The 9039-nt window shown below is 40.7% G+C and overlaps 1 long non-coding RNA gene across 3 annotated transcripts; it reads left to right on the top strand.

Moving 5' to 3' along the window:
• Positions 1-3698: 3698 nt before the first annotated feature.
• Positions 3699-8533, top strand: LOC108511254. 3 transcript variants are annotated; one of them, XR_001879369.3, is made up of 4 exons: positions 3699-4082; positions 5133-5227; positions 5478-5515; positions 5596-8533. It is a non-coding gene; the product is annotated as an uncharacterized LOC108511254 (long non-coding RNA). The 3 variants fall into 3 exon arrangements; XR_005515223.1 differs by having other exon boundaries at positions 5478-8533; XR_005515224.1 differs by lacking the exon at positions 3699-4082 and having other exon boundaries at positions 4096-5227.
• Positions 8534-9039: the final 506 nt, after the last annotated feature.

Below are 9039 nucleotides of genomic sequence, written 5' to 3'. Positions count from 1 at the left end.
GCGTCACCCTGTCCTCCGGCCCCGCAGTTTCAAGACGAAACCCGGGCTGGAAGAAGAACCGGGAGCGGATCAGCTCCAACTCCTCCCCCGACAGGCTCGATCCCACTTCCTCAGGACCCAAACCCATTCCCACAGAAGAACGAAATAAAAGTTAAAAACAGCGAATGGAAACTGGGGAGGAGAAGAAGAGAGGAACTCTAGCAATCACGGGGTAGGAACCTACTGGACATCACCGGAAATCGCTCCGGGCACCGACGGCAAGGTTCGGTTGGGAAAGGAAGCAGGGGAGAAAGGCAACGAAAATAAGAAGCAGCCAAACAAGACCTTTAGGGCAACCTCGAGGGGTTTATATAGACCCCCCTGACGGCCCAGATCGATGGGGTCGGTTTCCATCCCCCGATCGGGTTGCGCCACGTGTCGACCTCGGAAGCCGAGGCACCGTATTCACTCCGGATTAATAAATCGGGTACGAAATCGAAGCGTTGTCCCATCGGATCTCGGGGCCTCATCATGGGTCCGCAAAATCAAATCGTCTTGTGGAACGAGCGGACGCTGCCCCGCTCCCCTCATTTAATAAGATCTGGGACATGTGGAGCCTCGATGTGGCCTCCACCTCTTTGGAATTATGATCCAGTAACACGAAATCGGAAGCGTCCGACCTCGGGTCACGCCGCGTGTCCGTTTTAAACCCCGTAACGGCACACTCATTAATGAGCGAGAAGCCTCGATTACGGGATCGAGGCACCGCCTCGACGAGCTCGAGGACCCCCATCATTAATCCGCCGTAAAGCGATCCTGGCGATTCAAGAGACGCCACCTCCGCTTCAAGAAGTATAATGGTACGAGCTTCATCATAAGCTCACTGAATAAAGCAGCCTCGAGACGCCAAAGGGCGCAGGTTTCACCATGAAAGCTCCAAGAAGCGCAAGGGGGCGGACGAGACTCGCCCCCCAACCTTAGTGACAGACCTTACTTCCCACGTCCGAGCCCACAAGTCGCTCGAACTCGGAAGTCGGGAGGTAGTGTTGGGGGGAATAAGATTTTTTTCCCAAATGACATAAATGCCCCTAAGAAGCCGTACAACTTCCGATCCCGGATGGCCGAAGTCGGCGTCCGACTTCGGAACGCCCGACCTCAAGACGACCGACCTCGAGACCTCCGACCTAAGAAAAACCCCGATGTTCGAGGTCTACTCTTGTCAGCCACCTACTACGGCCGTGCGCCTCTGAAGTCTGGCCGAGGACCATACCCTGACGCCCCTCTGGCATTTATTGCGCATGGTCGCTGTAACTCTCCGGCTTACTCCACAATAAATGCGGATCTCCGGCTTACTCCACAATAAATGCGGATCTCCGGCTTACTCCACAATAAATGCGGATCTCCGGCTTACTCCACAATAAATGCGGATCTCCGGCTTACTCCACAATAAATGCGCATGGCTCCTGTCATCTACGGACTCTCAGCTCTCCACGGCGAATCAGCCCAGCAGGGTCTAGTCAACTATGATAAGTCTCCGATCTCGGCCATACCTCCGACACCAATGCAATAATTCGCCTGATAGCGTGCTAGTTCGGGCTGTACGACGCCCCCACCGCCGACATCAGTGCAATGATCCGCCTGACCGTGCGCCGACCCGAACGACATGCCGAGCCGTACTATGGCTTCGCCTTGTTACATCGCAGGTAGACCGACCCCCGCCTATAAAAGAGAGCCTTGGCCTCTCAGGAGGGGGTTGGAAGATGGATGCACTCTACTGACACTGTTTATCTCCTTCCTACACTATTTGCCCCCTCTCTGACTTGAGCGTCGGAGGGCCGGCGCCGGAAAACCCGGCCACCGGCTCGTGTGCAGGCACCCAGACGGAGGACGCCGCCAGTTGACGGATCGTCGCCTCGCCCCGTGGACCAGCCGTCCCTTCTCTCCGACCGCCCCAGACGGAGGACGCCGCCCGCCGACGGACCGCCGCCCCGCCGTGAGAACTCGCCGCTCCCTCTCCTCGACCGACGATTGCCCCCGGGTCTAATTTCCAGCAACAGCTCTCTTTTAGATTTCTCTAATCTTTGAAACCCTGATGAAGACGAGATTCAATCCTAGGTAAATTCTAAAATCTCCTAAGCCCCAGGACTGAGTTTTCTTTCTATATATAGAAAAAAGCCTCAACGCCAAGCTTTGTCTAGAGGAGACTGACTTGCTTGAATAAGTCATATTTGATGCTTTCTATGTAACTTGGGATGCTTAATCCACTTTTTTCCTTTTTTTTTGTTTTCTTGCCGGGTCATTTGACAAACTCTGATTTATCGTTGGATAATGCTTGTAGCATAGTAAAATTTGTGTGCAGTAATAAAATTTATGATATGATCACGGTTGATGGATTTCTAAAAGTAGTTCTCTTCAAATTTTGATAAGCATGTGTTGAGATTAGCAAAGGAAAATTTCATTAAGCAAGAAACAAAAAAAAATATAACCTGTGATGCCTGTGTTAATATTAGATAGAGCTTACTCTTTTTTTTCCTTTTTTATTTTCTTACTAGGTGTCACAACTCAAGACCTTATCCAAAATGACTATTCGAAAGGTATTTTTTGAATTTCTTGATCTTATATAAGTGCCCAAGATCTATCTAGTGAATAACTGATGTGAGACTAACCGCGCGTTCGCACGGATTCTCACATATTCCTTTCGTTTAGGCCTTGACGCCCTCGTCAGGCTAAGCCAATAGATCTGTGCTGCAATATCCTCTAGTCTACATAGGTTATGGGCGGGGTCCTAATACCATTTCTAACAACCCAAGATCTCACCTAAAATAGCTAGCGAAAATGTATTTTTTAGGTTCCTTAATCCTATATAAGTACTCAAGATCTACCCAATAAATAACGATGTGGGACTAAATACACGTTTCTCACACTAGGTCAATGGAGAAACTTTAATTTATCATAAAATAAATCTTGCAATATAGATTTTTGTGCAGCAACAAACTTTGTTAGATGATTTAGATTGATAGGTCTCTAAAGGTGGTTCCCTTTAAATTTTAATAAGCATGTGTTAGAATTAGTAAACTATTTTCATTAAGCAAGAAATAAATGTTTGGTTAACAAAAAAAAACTTAACTTACAAATTTAGAGAGTAGAATCCATGATGCACCATGGGCAGCTAATTCGATAGTCAACAAGGAGATTATTAAGTAGATCAAAATATAGATAGGCCGGCAGACTATGGCTTCATATTGCCTAAGTGAAAGGCTATCATCTTATACAATGGACTCTTCCTCAAAAAATAGCCCACCGTATGGTGTCCAGTTTGAAAAGCCAAAGTGGAGAGAGAAGTGTGCTGCGTGATGGATGATTTTTTTTTTTTTTATGTGCAAAAAAATAATATTTTTTAATTATATTTTTTGGTTAAAGAATTTCTAAATATGGTTTACCAGCAATATGAACAAGATCTTTTCATTCTAAATGCAGTTCACCTAAGAGAGGCAAATATAATGGAGCTCCGAACCCATGAGTCACAAGTTTGGTTGAGAAGTTAGGCATCGCCTCTCCAATATATCTAATCATTCACAAATACCGTATTTTATATCAGAAGAAAATCCCAAAAAAAAAAGGTTTTTCTTTTTTGAAAAAACAAATCAAGAAGACCGTTGCTTAAGAGGGCCTCAAAGATGCTTATAAAAAGGGAAGCGCCTTCCTGGCTTCTTGCCGGACTTCTACATCTTTCCTTCTCTCGGAGACCGCCACTTCCCCTCCTACCCTTATACCTACCTTCCCACGTCCCTCTCCTTCGACTCCAAATTAGGGTTTCCTTCTCCTCTTTCCATGGCCTCCTCCTCGGTCCTCTCTCCCTTCCTCTCCCTCCACTGTTCCGTTTCTTGGATTGCTTATCCCTCTCCACTCGAATCTTCACATGTTGCGCGCGTTCTCGAGTTCCAGGAACTAGAGCGGGTGTCTCCATCGGTTCAAGAAGCAACAGCCCGTGGCCTTCTTGGGCGGCTCCTTCCGGCCTATCAAGCCACCTTCGAGTTTGAGATCCTTCCCAAGGAAACTGACCGATTGACGTTTCCTTCGACGTTTGAAATGATCCAGGAAAGGTTGAATGCTTTCAAACCCCTCAATCTAAGTTTAGGTTTGCGATTAAGTTAGGTTCTTGGTTTTTTTTTTTTTTGCGTGATCTAAATGTTTCTTGAATGCTGGTAAACTATCCGAAGTAGATGGAACCGAGAATCTTGTATGGAATAAATCCTATTTTCTTGTGTCTGTTTTCTACCTAAAATGGTTTCAAGTTATTTTTTTCCCCTTCTCTTTCTATCGTAACTGCTTGATTGCCTGCTATTTTAAGGTAATGCCTAAAAGGATTGAAGAAAGGTCGAATTTTTTCAAGCTTATCTTGTTTGTTTAGGTTTGTGATGAAGTTACGTTCTTACTACCTTTATTACGTGATTGTGAGCCAAATGTTTCTTGAACGCCAGTAAACTATCTGAACTGATCTCTGGTTTCTACGTTTAATGAACGCTTTTGGGAATTTTTGTTGGTGCTTCCAAGATAATTGCTTGATTGCTTTGAGTTTTTAGATAATGTTTGAAATGATCCAAGAAAGGCTGAATCTTTTGATATTTTTTGATATTGGTTTAATGTTGCGAAGAAGTTAATTCTTGCTAAGTTTTTTCTTGCATGATTGTGATTTAGATGATCCTTGAATGCTGGGAGACTATTGGAAGCGAATTAACCCAAAAGTCTTTAATGGAATCTTACTATATTCGTATCTGATTGGTAAAGTCCTACAGTGAACGGTTTCAAGAATTCTTTTTCTCCACTTTTTGTTAGGTAACTGCTTGATTACCATGAACTTTAAGGTAATGTTTGAAACAATCCAAGGAAGGCTGAATGTGTTTGGACTTTTTGATGTTCCTTTAGTTTTTTCGCTGAAGTTGGATTCTTCTGTTTTTTTTTTCTTTCATGACTGTGATTTAGATATTTCTTGAATGCTTTCAACTATCCGAACTGAATCAAACCAAGAAGCTTTAATGAAACGAGCATTATGTGATGTCTGATTTCTAAACTTTAGGTTTTCAATATTACACTTTTCATGTTGATTTCTACTTTCAGTAAATGGTTTTAAGATTTTTCCCTTTTTTTGTTAGATAGCTGCTTGATTGCTGTGACTCTTCAGGCACTGCTTGAAACGATACATGAAAGGATTCACAACTTTTGATTGTTCACTCAGTTTTGTGATGAAGTAAGTTTCTTGCTAATCCTTCTTCATTATTGTGTTTGATCTATATCTTGAATGCGGGTGAACTATCAATACTAAATGAAATCAAGAATAAAGGGTACAACTTTTGTTCTGATGGGTAAAGGTCTCTAGGATTGCTTTTTTTTTTTTTTGTTGCTTATTTTTACATTGTAATGAATGGTTTCAAGTGTTTTTTTTTTTAAAAAAAAAATCCTGTCTGTTAAGTAACTGTTCGATTGCCATGAATTTTTAGGTATGTTCAAAGCAATCCAAAAGAGGCTGCATCTTTTTGTGAGTCTTTAATGTTCTTTTTTTTTTGTGATGATTAAGCTAGATTCTTGCTAACTTTTTTTTTCATGATTGTGGTTCAGATATTTCCTGAGTCCTGGAAAACTATCACAATGAATCAAACCAAGAATCTTTTATGGAAAATGTACTGGTGGCTATGTGATTGGTGTAACTTTCCACATTTGATTTGATCCTACATGTCTAGCTCTTTAATTTATAACTCTAGTTCTGCCACCTGAAGTTCTTTAAGATTTCAATTTCGTGCTGATCTCAACTTTCAGTTAAGAGCTTTCAGATTTTTCTTTTTTAATTTTTAAAACTTTTGTTGTTATTAGATAACTGCTTGATTGCTGTGACTTTTTTTGTTATGTTTGAAACAATCCAAGAAAGGCTGAATCTTCACAAACTCTTCAATATTAGATATTCTATGAAGTTAATTTCTTGCAAACTTTCTGAACTGGATTAAACCAGAATCTCTTATAGAAATAGTTCTACTGGGTGTGTGATCAGTAGAGTTTACTATCCAAATTTGATAAGATCCTATGTGCCTAGCTTCTTAAATTATAACTTAGGTTTCACCATTTGAAGGTTTTCAAGATTAATATTGCATGGTTGTATCTGATGCCAATGGTGGACTCCAATATATCAAAAAGAGAGAGAACTCCCACATAAAAAAGAAATTTAGGGCCAACCGGTTCGTACTGGTTCGGTTCGGTCCGAACTGGTACTGAACTGTACCGGGCGCCGACCAGTATGGCACCTGGTACCGGTTCGGCGATCCTTGGTATTATCTCTTATGATCAAATCATTGTGCAGAGTCTATTGATCAATAACTTACATTCAGCACCTACTTCGATCTTTCATTTTGCTAGTGCTGAAACGTAATTTGTTTAATTATTTTTTAAAAAAATTTATTTGCCTGCTATTATTATATAGATAGAATATGTTATGGAGTGCCTGAAAAGGCTTTCATCGTTGGAGAGGCCCTTCACAGGATAGACGAATATAGGATTAAACGTTAACTTCAAGTTATGATCTACATTTCTGATGTCTCCCAATACATAAGATGATAACTTTGCTCCTCTTAGAAGTGACTGTTTTATTATAGTTTCATCAATCTGTGTACAAATTATACCTAGAAGATAGATGAGACAGTGGAAATTTCTCATAACATAGCATCTATTTTCTTGTATACATTATCTAGGATGTCATATGCTAACCTAATTTGTTTGTGTAGTCTTTACTCTTTGGTCTATGCTTATTTTGTAATAAATAAGAAATGGGAGACAATTTGTTTATGTTCATAATTGTTTACACTTATCTCTGATTTATGTGCTTATTCTTTAAATATGAAGTGGTAGACAATTTTGTTCATGTCTATGAAACTCACCTTCTCTTTGGATTTGTCCTTTTTTTTCATTGATTATTGCTTTCTTGCACCTTGTAGTTGTTTGTTGCATATACTATGAATTCAATGGTCCCTAATCCTCTGCTTGGATATCTATATGTAGAAGGTTTTTTATTTTCTGTTGTTTAGCTTACCTAATACATTCTGTTCTTTTTTTTATCTCAGTTATTATCAAAGAGTAAGGCATTATCCTATTAAAAAGCCCTATCAGGCCTTTGGGATATTCTGATCAACCAGCTTGTCGTATTTGGACCACCCAATCATCTTCTATATAAATGACAGATGGTTTAGATCACCTCATAGGCTTGGTTTAGATTATCGCATCGGCTTCCTTCGGATATTCACTCTGTTTTGTACTGATCATATAGACTTATGATAAATGGAAATCAAGTAAAGATTCATGATAATATAATTCCCTGATCACCAGTATTTCCTGCTTTCTTTTTATTTAAGATTGATTGTTCAGTGATTTGATTCTTGACCATAATCCTTGGGGCAAATAGTGTGGAATTTTCAGCTGGTTTACGTTGGTTTTTAAAGTATTGGTATCTCGCACATGTATCTCGGGAGAAAACTGGTTGTGTACAGTTATCATGAATGCCCAAACCAGGGGCCCTTCCCTATGTTTCTAGGCCTATTCCATGGGCTTACTACCAGAATGCTGGTACATCCTGGTGTAAGCTACTGTACTTTCTGTTTTGTGAATTTTGTGTTCCTTATATGCAGTTATTCTTCCAGTCTTCCAATAGATCTAGATGTTTTCACCTTTTTTTAGTGTAGAGAAAAGAACCTCCATATCTACATCACCACATCTTATTCATCTGCATAAGTTTTTGTGGTTTCACATATTAGCGAATTTATTTCTGCAATACATATGTCATGATGTAATAGATGTATCCCCTGTTTTGCCACATGTTGTTCGTCTGCATAAGTCTTTTCTTTTCCTATGGCTGTCCGAGGCCATGTAACCATTATTAGATAATAAGTCCTCAGTTTAGCTTGTACAATACATTTTCTTTTTTCTTCTACTCTTTGTTGAGGTCCACATTAGCTATAGATAATATTGCAATTTGCTTGGAGTAGCAATGCAACAAAGGTTATAAAAAGTTATATAATGTTTTGTAGCACAATAAATTTAGGACAAGCGGTGCAACAAGTTCATGGCACCTACACTATAGTCCTCTAAGAAGATGTTATGTACTTTTGGATTTTTGGGGGCCAATGATGAAAGTCTGCAGCAGCTTCTTTTTGGAGTTTGATAACTTGACCCTCTTTCCTCAAAAAAGAAATTGCATCAGTAGGGCGTTCTGTAACTGTTTGTTGTATGCTTATACCCCAAGGTTCGCCAAATCGATACTGGGACCTATACCGGTCGGTGGCCGGTTCGGTACTGTATGAACACACAGTACGCAATGGTGTGCTGGTTCTGAATCGGCACACCATTTTTTTTAATATTTTTTAAGTTTGAATTAATGGTATTTTTTTTAATTTTTTCAATGATCTTAAGTATAATTTGATATTTCTTTATGCTTTTTAATGTTTATGTGATGTTTCTCCTCTCCTCCTCCTCCTCCTCTCTTCTTCCTCCTCCTGCTTCTTCTCCTCCTCCTCCTCCTTCTTCTTCTCCTTCTTCTCCTCCTCCTCCTTCTTCTTCTTCTTCTTCTTCTCCTCCTTCTCCTTCTCCTTCTCTCCTTCTTCTTCTCCTTCTCCTTCTTCTCCTTCTCCTTCTCCTTCTCCTTCTCTGCTTCTGCTTCTATTTCTTCTTCTTCTCCTTCTTCTCCATCTCCGTTTGCTTTTGCTTCTTCTTCTTCTCCTTCTTCTTCTTCTCCTTCTTTTGCTTCTACTGCTTCTCCTTCTTCTTCTTCTCCTTCTTTTGCTTCTGCTGCTTCTCCTTCTTTTTTTTCTTCTACTGCTTCTTTTCCTCCTCCTCCTCCTCCTTCTTTTGCTTCTTCTTCTTCTGCCTCTCCTTCCTCTCCATCTTCTTCTCCTTCTTCTTCTTCTTCTTCTTCTCCTTCCTATTCTTCTTCTCCTTCTCCCTCCTCCTTCTTCTGCTTTTGCTTCTCCTTCTTCTCCTCCTCCTCATCCTTCTCCTTCTCCTTCTCCTCCTCATCCTTCTCCT

The sequence above is a fragment of the Phoenix dactylifera genome, chromosome 15 (assembly GCF_009389715.1).
Source record: "Phoenix dactylifera cultivar Barhee BC4 chromosome 15, palm_55x_up_171113_PBpolish2nd_filt_p, whole genome shotgun sequence".
NCBI classification, from domain to species: domain Eukaryota; kingdom Viridiplantae; phylum Streptophyta; class Magnoliopsida; order Arecales; family Arecaceae; genus Phoenix; species Phoenix dactylifera.
This window is presented reverse-complemented; position numbering and strand designations above follow the sequence as displayed.